The 12744-nt window shown below is 33.5% G+C and overlaps 1 protein-coding gene across 2 annotated transcripts in view; it reads left to right on the plus strand.

Annotated features, from left to right (window-relative positions):
- Positions 1-12744, plus strand: part of GPR137C (G protein-coupled receptor 137C) — a 65759-nt gene that overhangs the window by 25879 nt on the left and 27136 nt on the right. The window lies entirely within an intron of this gene.

Raw genomic sequence — 12744 nt, forward strand, 5'->3', positions numbered from 1 at the left:
GTCTTGGTATACTACATATGTGTATGTGTATTACTGACTTCATAGAAAGAATTTGAAAGTTTTACTTCCTTTTCTGTTTTTTTTGGAATAGTTTGAGAAGAAGAGGTAGTATCTCTTCTTTAAATGTTTGGTAGAATTCCCTTGTGAAGCCATCTGGTTCTGGACTTTGGTTTGTTGGGATTTTTTTTTTTTTTTTTTTTAGTACCGATTCAATATCTTTGCTGATTACCTATCTGTTCAAATTTTCAATTTTTTCTGTTTCAGTTTGGTAGTTTATGTTTCTATGAATTTATCCATTTCTTCTAGGTTCTAGGTGTCCAATTTGTTGGCATCTAGTTTTTCATAATATTCTCATATAATCGTTTGTATTTCTTGATGTTGGTTGTTATTTCTCCTCTCTCATTTGTAATCTTATTTGTTTGAGTCCTTTCTTTTTTTCTTGATAAGTTTGGCTAGAGGTTTATTAATTTTTAAAAAATTTTTTTCAAAGAACCAGTACCTGGTTTCATTGATCTGCTCTATTGTTTTTTTAAATTTCTATATCATTTATTTTCTGCACTGATCTTTATTATTTCTTTCCTTCTGCTAGTTTTAGGTTATGTTTGTTGTTCTTTTTCTAGCTCCTTTAGGTGTAAGGTTAAGTTTTTCATTTGGGTTTTTTCTTGCTTCTTGAGGAAGGCTTATGTTGTTATAAATTTCCCTCTTAGAATCACTTTAACTGCATCCTGGAGGTTTTGGACCGTTGTGTTTTCATTTTTATTTGTTTCCATGTACTTTTTAAATTTCTTCCCTTATTTCCTGGTTGACCTCTTCATTGTTTAGTAGCATGTTATTAACCTCAATGTATTTGTGGTCATTCTAGATTTTTTTTCTTGTGGTTGACTTCTACACAACCTTCTGACATAATGGTCAGAAAAGATGCATAGAATCTTTTTTTTTTAATGCTTATTTATTTTGGAGAGACAGAGAGACAAGAGTGCGAGCAGGGGAGGGGCAGAAAGGGGGAATCTGAAGCATCTGAAGCAGAATCTGAAGCAGGCTCCATGCTGTCAGCACAGAGCCCCATGCAGGGCTCGAACTCACAAACTGTGAGATCGTGACCTGAGCTGAAGTTGAATGCTTAACTGACTGAGCCACCCAGGCACCCCTAGAATCTTTTTGATAGATCATTCAATCTTCATCAATTTGTTGAAGCTTGTTTTGTAAGCTAATATGTGATTTGTTCTGGAGAATGTTCAATTTCTTTCATCAGTGTTTTATAGTTTTAAGAATATATGTTTTTCACCTCTTTGGTTATATTTTTTTATTAAAAATTTTTATTTAAAATTTATATAAAAATTTTATTAAAAAATGTAAAGAATGTGTGTTCTGGAGTTTTAGAATGGAATGTTGTGAATATATCTGTTAAATCCATCTGTTCCAATGCCATTCAAAGTCATTGTTTCCTTATTGATTTTGTTTAGATCATCTGTCCATTGATGTGAATGGGACGTTAATGTCCCCTACTATTATTGTTATTATCAGTTAGTTCCTTTATATTTGTTATTAACTGTTTTATGTATTTGGGTGTTTCTATGTTGGGTGCATAAATATTTACAATTGCCGTATCTTCTCGTTGGATTGTCATCTTTATTATGGCATAGTGTCCTTTCTGTCTTGTTAAAGTCTTCGTTTTAAAGTCTAATTTGTCCGATGTAAGTATTAATATTCTGACTTTCTTTTGACATCCATTTGCATGTTAGATGTTTCTCTATCCACTCACTTTCTATTTATTTTTTAAGGTAAGGTCTACACCAAAAGTGGGGCTTGAACTCACAACCCTACGATCAAAAATCCCAGTCAGATACCCTCACTTTCAATCTGTAGGTGTCGTTAGGTCTAAAAGGAGTCTCTTGCAGGCAGCATATAGATGGATCTTGTTTTTTTAATTCATTCTGTCACCCTACACCCTATATCTTGATTGTAGCATTTAGTCTATTTATATACAAAGTATTTATCAATAGATATATATTTATTGCCATTTTACTTCTTGTTTTGTGGTTGTTTCAGAAGATTTTCTCTGATCCTTTCTGGTCTTTCTCTCTTTCATGGTTTGCTGGTTTTCTTTAGTGATATATTTGTATTTCTTTCTCTTTATTCTTTGCATATTTATTGGTGAGTTTTGATATGTGGTTACCATTCAATTTGTGTATAAACTCTTCTGCATATAGCAGTCTATATTAAGTTGATGGTCATTTAAGTTTGAACCCATTCTTTACTTCTTTCCTCCCCACGTTTTAGGTATATGGTGTCATATTTTATATTCTTTTATTTTGTGACTTCCTTGGCTGATTTTTTACAGAAATAGTAATTTTTACTGCTTTTGTGTTTCCTACCTTTATAACTGTCACTTTGGTCTCTCCTTTCTACTCAGAGTCACCTTTAATATTTCTTGTAGAGCTGGTTTAGTGGTCATGAACTCCTTTAGTTTTTGTTTATCTAGGAAACTCTTTACCTCTCCTTCTCTTCTGGATGGTAGCCTTGCTGGATAGAGTATTCTTGGCTGCAGATTCTTCCCATTCAACACCTTGTACATACCATGCCACTCCCATCTGACTTAGAAAGTTTCTGCTGAAAAGTCCCCTCCCTTGTAAGTTACTGTCTTATTTTGTCTTGCTGCTTTTAGTTTTTTTTTTTTTTTTCTGTATCACTGTCTTTTACCAACTTAATTACAATATGTTTTGGTGTGGATCTGCTTTTGTTGATTTTGATGGGAATGGATCTGCTTTTGTTAATTTCGATGGGCGTTCTCTGTGCCTCCTGAATCTGGATATCTGTTTCCTTCTCCAGATTACAGAGTTTTTCAGCTATTATTTCTTCAAATAAATTTTCTGCCCCTTTTCTCTCTCTTCTTCTTCTTCTGGGACTCCTACAATACAAATATTACATTTGATGAAGTCACTGAGTTCTGTAAGTCTATTCTAAATTTGCAATTTCTCTTTTCTCTTTTTTGTTCAGCTTGAATACTTTGCAATACTCTGTCTTCTAAATCATTAATTCGTTCCTCTCATTCCTCCATCCTGTTCATTCTGTCAAATGTGTTTCTCATTTTGTTTATTGAACCTTGTATTTTTGCTATGTTGTTCCTTATTTCTGTGTTAAGTGTCTCATTTATATCTTTCACTCTTTTCTCATGTCCATTGAGTATCCTTATGATCATTGCTTTGAATTCTTTATCAGGCATGTTACTTATATCTGTTTCACTTAGATCTCTTGCTATGTCACTGTTCTGTTCTTTCATTCTTTCATTCAGGTTAAATTTCTCTGTTTCCTCATTTTGTCTGCCTGAAAGAAGAAAGTAAAAAAAAAAAAAAAAAAAAAAAAAAGGTTTTAGTGTCATAAGAGAGAGACAAGAATGTATTGTATCCTGTGTATCCCAGAAAGAATAGGCTGCTATAAAGAAAAATATGCTTTGAAGGTTAAAAAGAGAGAGAGAAAGTTCTTAAAAATGAAATGTAGGCATTGAGGGGTAATATCTAAAAAAATGTCTGGCTATTCAATTTATAGCTAAAGCCTCATTTTTTATATGCAAGCAGTAGCAATGGTAGGCTTGAAAATGGTGCACTACTCTTCATGGGAACTTAAGCAATTGAGATGGAAACTATGGATAACTGTGTCTGTGAAAGTAATTGCATCAATGCCAAATTTTCCAATAAAGTTTCCACTTGAAAATTCCAATGAGAATTTCATTTAAGTTCCTATTTGAAATCAACAAAAATGAAAAAATCAACTTGGAAAAAAAATAAATTCTATAAAATGCATCCATTCTATAAGTATTTCATTCCCTAACATCTACATGCAACATGGGTCTACATGCAACAGAAAACAATAAATAATATATAGCTGTAGTGTCACTCTTTCTCAAATCTTGGGATACCTGTATGAATTAAACTTACATTAGATAACATTCACAAATAAAATATATTTGTCATACTCTGATCTTTCTTCCCTTTACTTGAGGAGTTCAATAGGGAGACAAAATACGGAAGTTGACATTTTAAAATGGAAAAATCGTTTCAGATCACTTATAAATAGGTTGAATTTTTTTAATAAAATAAAGTGTGCTAAATGATAACAGTATTTTATATATTCATTAATTCAAAAATTCTAAATCAACATTTTCTAAACAAGGGGCTACTACTTTGTGGGATAAAGATAGGTTATATGATGAAAAACATTTGATATCGATCAAGCCATAGAATACTTTATACTTTTGTAGTAAAGAACAATATCCTTCTGTAAATGGCTCATTTATTCAGGTTTTTTTTGTTGTTGGTTTTTTGGGGGTTTTTTGGTTTTGTTTTTTTTTTTTTTTTTTTGGTATTAAGAAAGACCTGGAAAGATATGGCCCCTCTGACATAAATTGACATCAGCAAGTCATTTAGATGTGTTATTTACCATTCTAAACTTCAAAAAAATCTACATGTTTGTTATGTTTCATTAACTACCCTTTACTGTCTTAACAAATAATATGTAATTCCATGACATTTTTTATATTACTAATTTTTGGTTTATTCAGGATCTTGTCCTATTAGCTATATTCTATAAAGTACATATTCTGTATTCTACTAATATCAGATCATTGTTTTTAACCTTATTATACCCCAAATGTGATGTAAACCACTGGTTGTATTTATGATGCATTGTAATGTATTCTGCAAATCTGGGCTGATTTTTTAAATTTTTAATTATTTAAAATTTTAATTTTAATTTTTTCCTGAATTTCACTTAATTTTTAAAAATTTTTTCCTTATTCTCCTCAACTACTTCTCACCCATTTTTTATCCCTGTACATGACCTGTAACCTTATTATATTTCCCACCTTGTCCCCATTCTCTTCTTCATTTGAAACTTTTAAGTACCTTCACTAAAATTTAGCTTTCTCCAGATGACACTTTGTGCCTTATAAACCATTCCCCCCAATCTCAATTTGTGGGAAGAGCAATCAGACTACTTTATGTTTCCCAATACTACTTACTGATGTTATACCATCATCATCTCTGAAATCCATGCCATCTGATTAGGTCATCATTGGCTATAATAATAACTCGCACTTTCCTAGATGAATCAGCACTTTCTTCTGCCCTGATCTGCTGTTGTATAGATCTTTTTCAAAGCCCATATTGATAATCCATCCAATGAGACTCAATTCAGTGGCTTCTCAGAGCTCTAAAATCCTACCTTTCTATTTTAGCCACCCAAAAGCAAGGCCACACCTTGGGTCAACTCTTTAAAATGAAGCAATTCTTTCTAACTAGTGTCTTCTATCTCTTTTCCCTTATACATCTTAAAATCATCCTTTTATCTGTTTCTCAACCTTATCCCAACTTTTAATCACTTTACTACTTCTGTTTTTCCTACTCCATTAGCCACCTTGTGATCTCTTTTGCACTTAGAACCTACGATCAATCTAGTATTCCCCTTACTTGACTTCTTGCTGTGCCAACATAGTTCACTCACCCACTTTTTCTTTCTCTCTAATAGTTTTGCATATTACAGTTTTAAATTATTACATGAAAAATGCATCCTAGTTATTTAAACTTTTTGTAATGGCATCCTTTTTCTTCTATTAGATTTTTTCAATTTTAAAATTAGGAAATCTTGCAATCTGTATCCACTGACAACTGCTTGACTTTACCTGGACCTCTCTGCTTCTCAGTATATTCCTTTATAACCCTTCTATTCATGTGTTCCAAATGTTTTCCATATTACCAGTGCTTAAATCTAACATCCCTTCCCAGGATATGACCTTGCCTCCTACTTTACTAGAAAAAAATAGAATCCATCTGCCCAATTCTCTCAGCCATCTTCTCTAGATCAAAATGTTTGTATCCATGCACAGCTACATCCAAATTTCTTATTTTAACAGCTGGTTTATAGATGATTTTAAATTTTCTGTGCAGACCTCCAGGTTTTTCTTCAACTATTTTTTTCTAACCTCTTGACTCAAAAGTATGTATTTTCCTTTTCGAGCTTCTTCTAGAGCCTTCTTTAATGATTGAACTCTCCCTTCCTCTCTCCTGCTCCCCATTTATCATTTCACCCTCTCTACTCTGTTTCTGACCAGCAGATTATTACATTAGAAACAATGAAAGATCTGAGATTTTACCTTACTTGCAAGCTAACAGATTAATTTCCCACAGTTGTATATACATATACTAACAGAAAACACAAGACCCATGGGGTCATTACTCATTGAAAAAACAACCAAAGCAACGTCTTGCATCAGGTCCCTAGCTCCAGTTTCCATAAGGTTAGCGGAGTGAGGGCCAGATGTTACCTATGCCTGCAGCAGGGTATGTTACAGGGGAAGAACCCTAAAATAAGGAAGGGAGACAGACAGTCAGACTTTATCTTTACTCCGGAATGTAAGCCAGGAAGGATAGGGAGACTTTACTACCCCCTGAATGTCCCCACAGAGGGCGATGTTCTCTATCTTTATTCTATTATTTGGGAAACAAATCTTCCCTCTGGACTTAAGGTAGAGATAGTATCACTAGTATTCAAGGATGTTTGCTATGCAAAGCCCTTTGTACAGAAGACCTAGACCATGCATAAATATGCAGTATTCGTTTAAAAAAATGTCTCAACACAGATTTTCCCAGATTTCTCTTATCTTCAAATATATCTCATAGAGTCTATACTCGCTATCTTTGTTGTCGCACCCTCTATTAACTCCATGTACATTTGTTCTATTATTCCACTGAAAACTATTCTTTTCAAGGTACCAATGACATACTGGTAACCCAACCATATGACCTTTTTTAGTCATTCTTGACTTTCTGCAGAATTTAACAAGGGCTATACTTGCTTCCTGTTACCTCTAAACTACTCTACTGTTTTCTATGACTAGTTTGATTCTTAGATCTGTCTCCTTTGCCCATCTGTCTTTTCTTCCCTCTTTGTTTTCATTCTATTAAATGTGAACATATCACAGGTTTTCTTCCCATTCTACACTGCTCTCAAATATCTTCTAGTCTTAGTTTCAGTTGTTACCTCTGTAGGTGGCTGTAATTTCCTTCCTATATTCCAAAACTCATCTGTCTTCTCAATATTTCTTCCTGTAATAAATTTTAAAACTAAGAATCAATTTCACAACCCCACTTTTTAAAAATTGTTGTCAGTGGGGCCCTCATTCTATCAGTTCTTTGTTATTTTTTTAAGAACAAATTTATTTCTACACACAACAATCTTACATGCATTTCCAAAGAATTATGGTGAGTGAAAAAAATCCAATTCCAAAAGGTTACATAGTGTATAATTTTGTTCATACAACATTCTTTTCTTTTTTCTCCAGTATAATTAATGTACAGTGTTACATTGGTTTCAGGTGTACAGTATAGTGATTAAACAATCTGTACATTACTCAGTGCTCTTCACGATAAGTGTACTTTTAATTCTCTTTATATATTTCACTCATCCCCCCAGTCACCTCCCCTTTGACAACCACCAATTTGTTCTCTATATTTTCTCTAAGAGTCTTTTTTTGTTTGTCTCTTTTTCCTTTGTTCATTTGTTTTGTTTCTTAAATTCCACATATGAGTGAAATCATATGGTATTTGTCTTTCTCTGACTAACTTTTTTCACTTATTTCCATCTAGATCCATCCCTGTTGTTGCAAATGGCACAATTTCATTGTTTTCTATGGCTGAGTAATGTTCTATTGTATATATGTATCATATCTTCTTTATCCATCCATCAATCAATGAACACCTGGGCTGCTTCCATGTCTTGGCTATGCATGTATACATGCATGCATGTATCTTTTTGTATCAGTGTTTTCATATTCTTTGGGCAAATACTGAGTACTAAAATTACTGGATCATATGGAAATTCTACTTTTAATTTTTGGAGGAAACTCCATACTGTTTTCCCCAGTGGTTGCATCAGTTTGCATTTCCACCAACAGTGCACAAAGGTTTTCTTTTTTTCCACATCCTCGCCAACACTTTTTTCTTTTTTTCTTTCTTTCTTTTTTTATTTTAGCCATTCTGACTGGTATGAGGTAGTATCTCATTGTGGTTTTGATTTGCATTTCTCTGATGATTAGTGCTGTTGAACATCTTTTCATGTATATGTTAGCCATCTGTATGTTTTTGGAGAAATGTCTGTTCATGTCTTCTGCCCATCTTTTAATTAGATTATTTTGGGTTTTTGTTTTGTTGTCGTTGTTGTTTTGTTTTTTGGGTTTTTTTGGTGTTGAGTTGCATAAGCTCTTCACATATTTTGGATATTAACCCCTTATCAGATATTTCATTTGCAAATATCTTTTTCCATCCAGTAGGTTGTCTTTTTTGTTTTGTTGATGGTTTCCTTGACTGTGCAGAAACTTTTTATTTTGATGTGGTCCCAATAGTTTATTTTTGCTTTTATTTCCCTTACCTGAGGAGAAATATCTAGAAAAATGTTGCTATCACCAGTATCAGAGAAATTACTGCCTGTGCTCTCTTCTAGGATTTTTATGTTTTTAGTTCTCACATTCCGGTCTTTAGATTCATAACCTGAGAATGTGGTTGAGTAGACTCACTCAAGTTCAACAGTATTTTTACTAGAGTTCTTTACACCATTGTAATCCATTTTCTACACTTCACCTAAGAAATCACTCAAACATAAATTCATATTATAGAGCTTGTGGGGGTTAAAGACAATTCTTTAGAATTTTTACACAAGGCCCCCATGATTGCCCCTCCAATTTCAATTTGTGCTGCATTTCACTTACCCACATCATAACAACATGCCAAAATACTTGCTTTCACTTAAATTCACTATTCATTCATTCCAACATTTTCTGAAAACCTACTATGAACCAAGCATTATGCTAGGCACTGGGGCTATAAATATGAGTAAATTATGTTCTCTCTTAAGAGGGAAGTAAAAATGTAAATAAATGCCATAAAGTATGATTAGTAAGACAAGGATACAAACTAGTTTCTCTCTTCCTAAGGCACTTAAGGTGACAATATAAAAGATGACTCTCAAGTAAAATCTTGGAGGATGAGATGGAATTTGTTATATACCAAGAAAACTTATTTCAGGTAAAGTAAAAAGACATATGAATGCACAGAGATGTGAAACTGAATCCCTTATTTTAAGAGCTGTAAATAATCCATAATGACCAGACCATAAGATTGAAGATGGGATAAAAGGATGCAGTGTTGAGAAGGTGGGGTGAGATGATGAAAGACCTGTTATGTCAGAGGAGTGTGGGCTTTGTCCTGGAATAGTATGATCAGATTTACTTTTCAAGAGGGAATTGTCCCATTATAGTAATAAGTTATTTATTTATTTATTTATTTATTTATTTATTTATTTATTTATTCAGGTAATAGGTGCCAAAACTACTGGATGAAAGTTTGAAGAACAAAAGATATTTACATAGTCTGTAAATATTTCTCTTCATTGTACTCATTACAATGAGAAAAATGGTAACTTAGTGGAGAAACCTGGTGGTGTCTACCAGGTGGAGAACCCTGGTAGATACCACCTTAACCAATTGCTCAAAGTGAGCGTCATTGTAATGGGACAAATCAACATCTTGAGCCTCCTCTTATAATTCACTGAGAAGAAAACAGCACCATCACTTCTGTGGTATTCTTACCAAAATGCATTTCCTGAATCTAATTATGAAGAAACAGATAAACCCAAACCGAGAAGCATATTGTAAAATCACTTTAAAGACAATAGGAAAAATAGGAAATTAAAGGAGTTTAAAAGCACAGATTAATGTATAATCCTGGAATTTTTTTCCATAAGTGGCAAAATCTGAATAAGGCCTGAAGATTAGATAATAGTATTATATAAATATTCAATTGTATGATTTTTGTAATTATATTGTAGTTACGTAAGAGAATTTTATTTTTTAGGGAAGTATACATTGAAGTGCACATTTAGGGTTAAAGGGGCATCACATATACAATTTACTGTCAAGTGATTTTTTTAAATCATATTAAAACATGTTCATATAGAGGCGCCTGGGTGGCTCAGTCATGTAAGCATCCGACTTCGGCTCAGGTCATGGTCTCATGGTTCATGAGTTCGAGCTCTGCATTAGGCTCTAGGCTGACAGCTCAGACCCTGGTGCCTCCTTCAGATTCCATGTCTCTCTCTCTCTGTGTGTGTCCCTCCCCTGCTCAGGCTCAGACTCTCTCTCTCTCAAAAATAAACATTAAAAAAAGTTTTAAAAACATGTTCATATATAGAACATACTATTTATAGCAGCATTATTCACAATATGCAAAAGGTGGAAGCTACTCAAGTGTTCATTGATGGATGAATGGATGAACAAAATGTGGTATATACATACAAGAGAATCTTATTCAACCTTAAAGGAAAAGGAAATTGTGACACACTTTACAACATGAGTAAACCTTGAAGACATTATGCTAAAGTGATATAAGCCAATCACAAAACAACAAATGTTGTATTATTCCCCTTATATGAGGTTCCTAGAGCAGTCAAATTCGCAGAGACAGAAAATAGAATGGTGGTTGCCAGGTACTGGAGGAGGGGAAAATGAGGAGTTGTTTTTTAATGAATACAAAATTTTAGTTTGGGAGGATGAAAAAGTTCTGGAGATGGATGGTGGCAATGGTTTGCACGGCAATGTGAATGTACTTAATGCAGTTGAACTGTACACTTAAAAATCAAATGGTGATGGGAATGCAAGCTGGTGCAGCCACTCTGGAAAACAGTATGGAGGTTCCTCAAAAAACTAAAAATAGAACTACCCTACGACCCAGCAATTGCACTACTAGGCATTTATCCATGGGATACAGGTGTGCTATTTCGAAGGGACAGATGCACCCCCATGTTTATAGCAGCACTATCAACAATAGCCAAAGTATGGAAAGAGCCCAAATGTCCATCGATGGATGAATGGATAAAGAAGATGTGGTATATATAGACAATGGAGTATTACTCGGCAATCAAAAAGAATGACATCTTGCCATTTGCAACTACGTGGATGGACCTGGAGGGTATTATGCTAAGTGAAATTAGTCAGTCAGAGAAAGATGAATATCATATGACTTCACTCATATGAGGACTTTAAGAGACAAAACAGATGAACATAAGGGAAGGGAAACAAAAATAATATAAAAACAGGGAGGGGGACAAAACAGAAAAGACTCATAAATATGGAGAACAAACTGAGGGTCACTGGAGGGGTTGTGGGAGGGGGGATGGGCTAAATGGGTAAAGGGCACTAAGGAATCTACTCCTGAAATCATTGTTGCACTATATGCTAACTAATTTGGATGTAAATTTTAAAAAATAAAAAAATAAAAAATAAAATGATGAGTTTTGTGTTATATATATTTGTAAAAATAATTAAAATTATATGTAGACAGCTGAGAAGAAAAGGAAATGTAGTAAAATGAACACTTATCTTCTAAAGATAAGAGTAAAGAATAGAAGCAGAGAGACCAATTAAAAAGCTGTTGTAATATGTACCTCAGTAGTGGAGACAGAGAAAATGGGTACATCTGAGAATGATTTAAGTGATATGATTTGGACTCCTGTATCACATCTACCTTCTGCTTAACAAAAATACAATGGATATGAGTAGATGCATAGGCTGCTATCTTTAAGCATTTGCTTAACACTCATTTGCCCTTCATAACTTGGCTCTGGCTCAACTTCCTTTGAGAAGTCCTCCCTGACTCTATACAGTCTTTCCCCTTTCTCCTCACCTCTTACCTCTTCTTGGACTGAATTAGTCTTTCTCCCTTCCTAGATGTTGTGATAGCATCTTTTGCATGGACATCACAATATGTTAAAATAAATGGTTTATCTATTTCTTCAATACACTGAGCTCCTTGAGAGCAGAAACAGTTACTATATTTATGAACCACAGCACCTTTCAAAATGTGTGCTCAATAAATGCTTGAATGAATGTAATAAGTTATTGAGTACATATACTGTTTTTGTTTATAATGCTTTATGCTTGCCTCTTTCCTTCCATGCCCCCAAAGTTCATACCCTATTTCAATAGTCTTATAACTAGTCTTTCTACTTCAAGTACATAATTTCTCTAAAGTAGTCCGTGCATTGATGCCATATTAATGAAATTTCATATTTTGCAGCATCTACATAAAAAAACTTCAGTATCTTCCCATTATCTAAATAAAATTCAAATTCATCAGTGAGAAATTAAGACCTTCTGCACTATGCTCTCAGAATTTACCATGTTCATTTCAAATTCTACTTACCTACCTACTTAATTTTATTCAACAAGTATTTGAGAACCTGCCCTTTGCAAGGCTTTGTGAAAGAAGGAAGTTTACTAAGTATGATATATGCTCATTCTCTTTGTGTTCATTTTTTGGTCCCTTGTTTCCTTTTGCTACTTCATTTCATCTTAGGGGAAAAAAATCTTTGGAAAATATTCAGTCATATTCATATTTAAGTAAGTAGTTCCATTTTAAGACAAAATGTGAGTAATATAATGAAGTTTAGAAAAGGTGGCAAGCTATCCAGCACAATGTCTGGCTCACAATAAAAGTTCAATAAATGTTTAAACTGAGTTCATTCTGTTTAAAATTTTAAAGATAGAAATTTAAATTTGGGACAAAGAAAATTATTACTGTTTTAAGCCTTTGGAAACCTGCTTGTTTTTGCTTCATGGTAGTTCAAATGTTAACATTTGAGTTTATTTAACTATTATTTTTTGTAACATATTATTATTTGTGGTTTATCACTTTGAAA

Source organism: Prionailurus bengalensis, chromosome B3 (assembly GCF_016509475.1).
Source record: "Prionailurus bengalensis isolate Pbe53 chromosome B3, Fcat_Pben_1.1_paternal_pri, whole genome shotgun sequence".
NCBI lineage: Eukaryota > Metazoa > Chordata > Mammalia > Carnivora > Felidae > Prionailurus > Prionailurus bengalensis.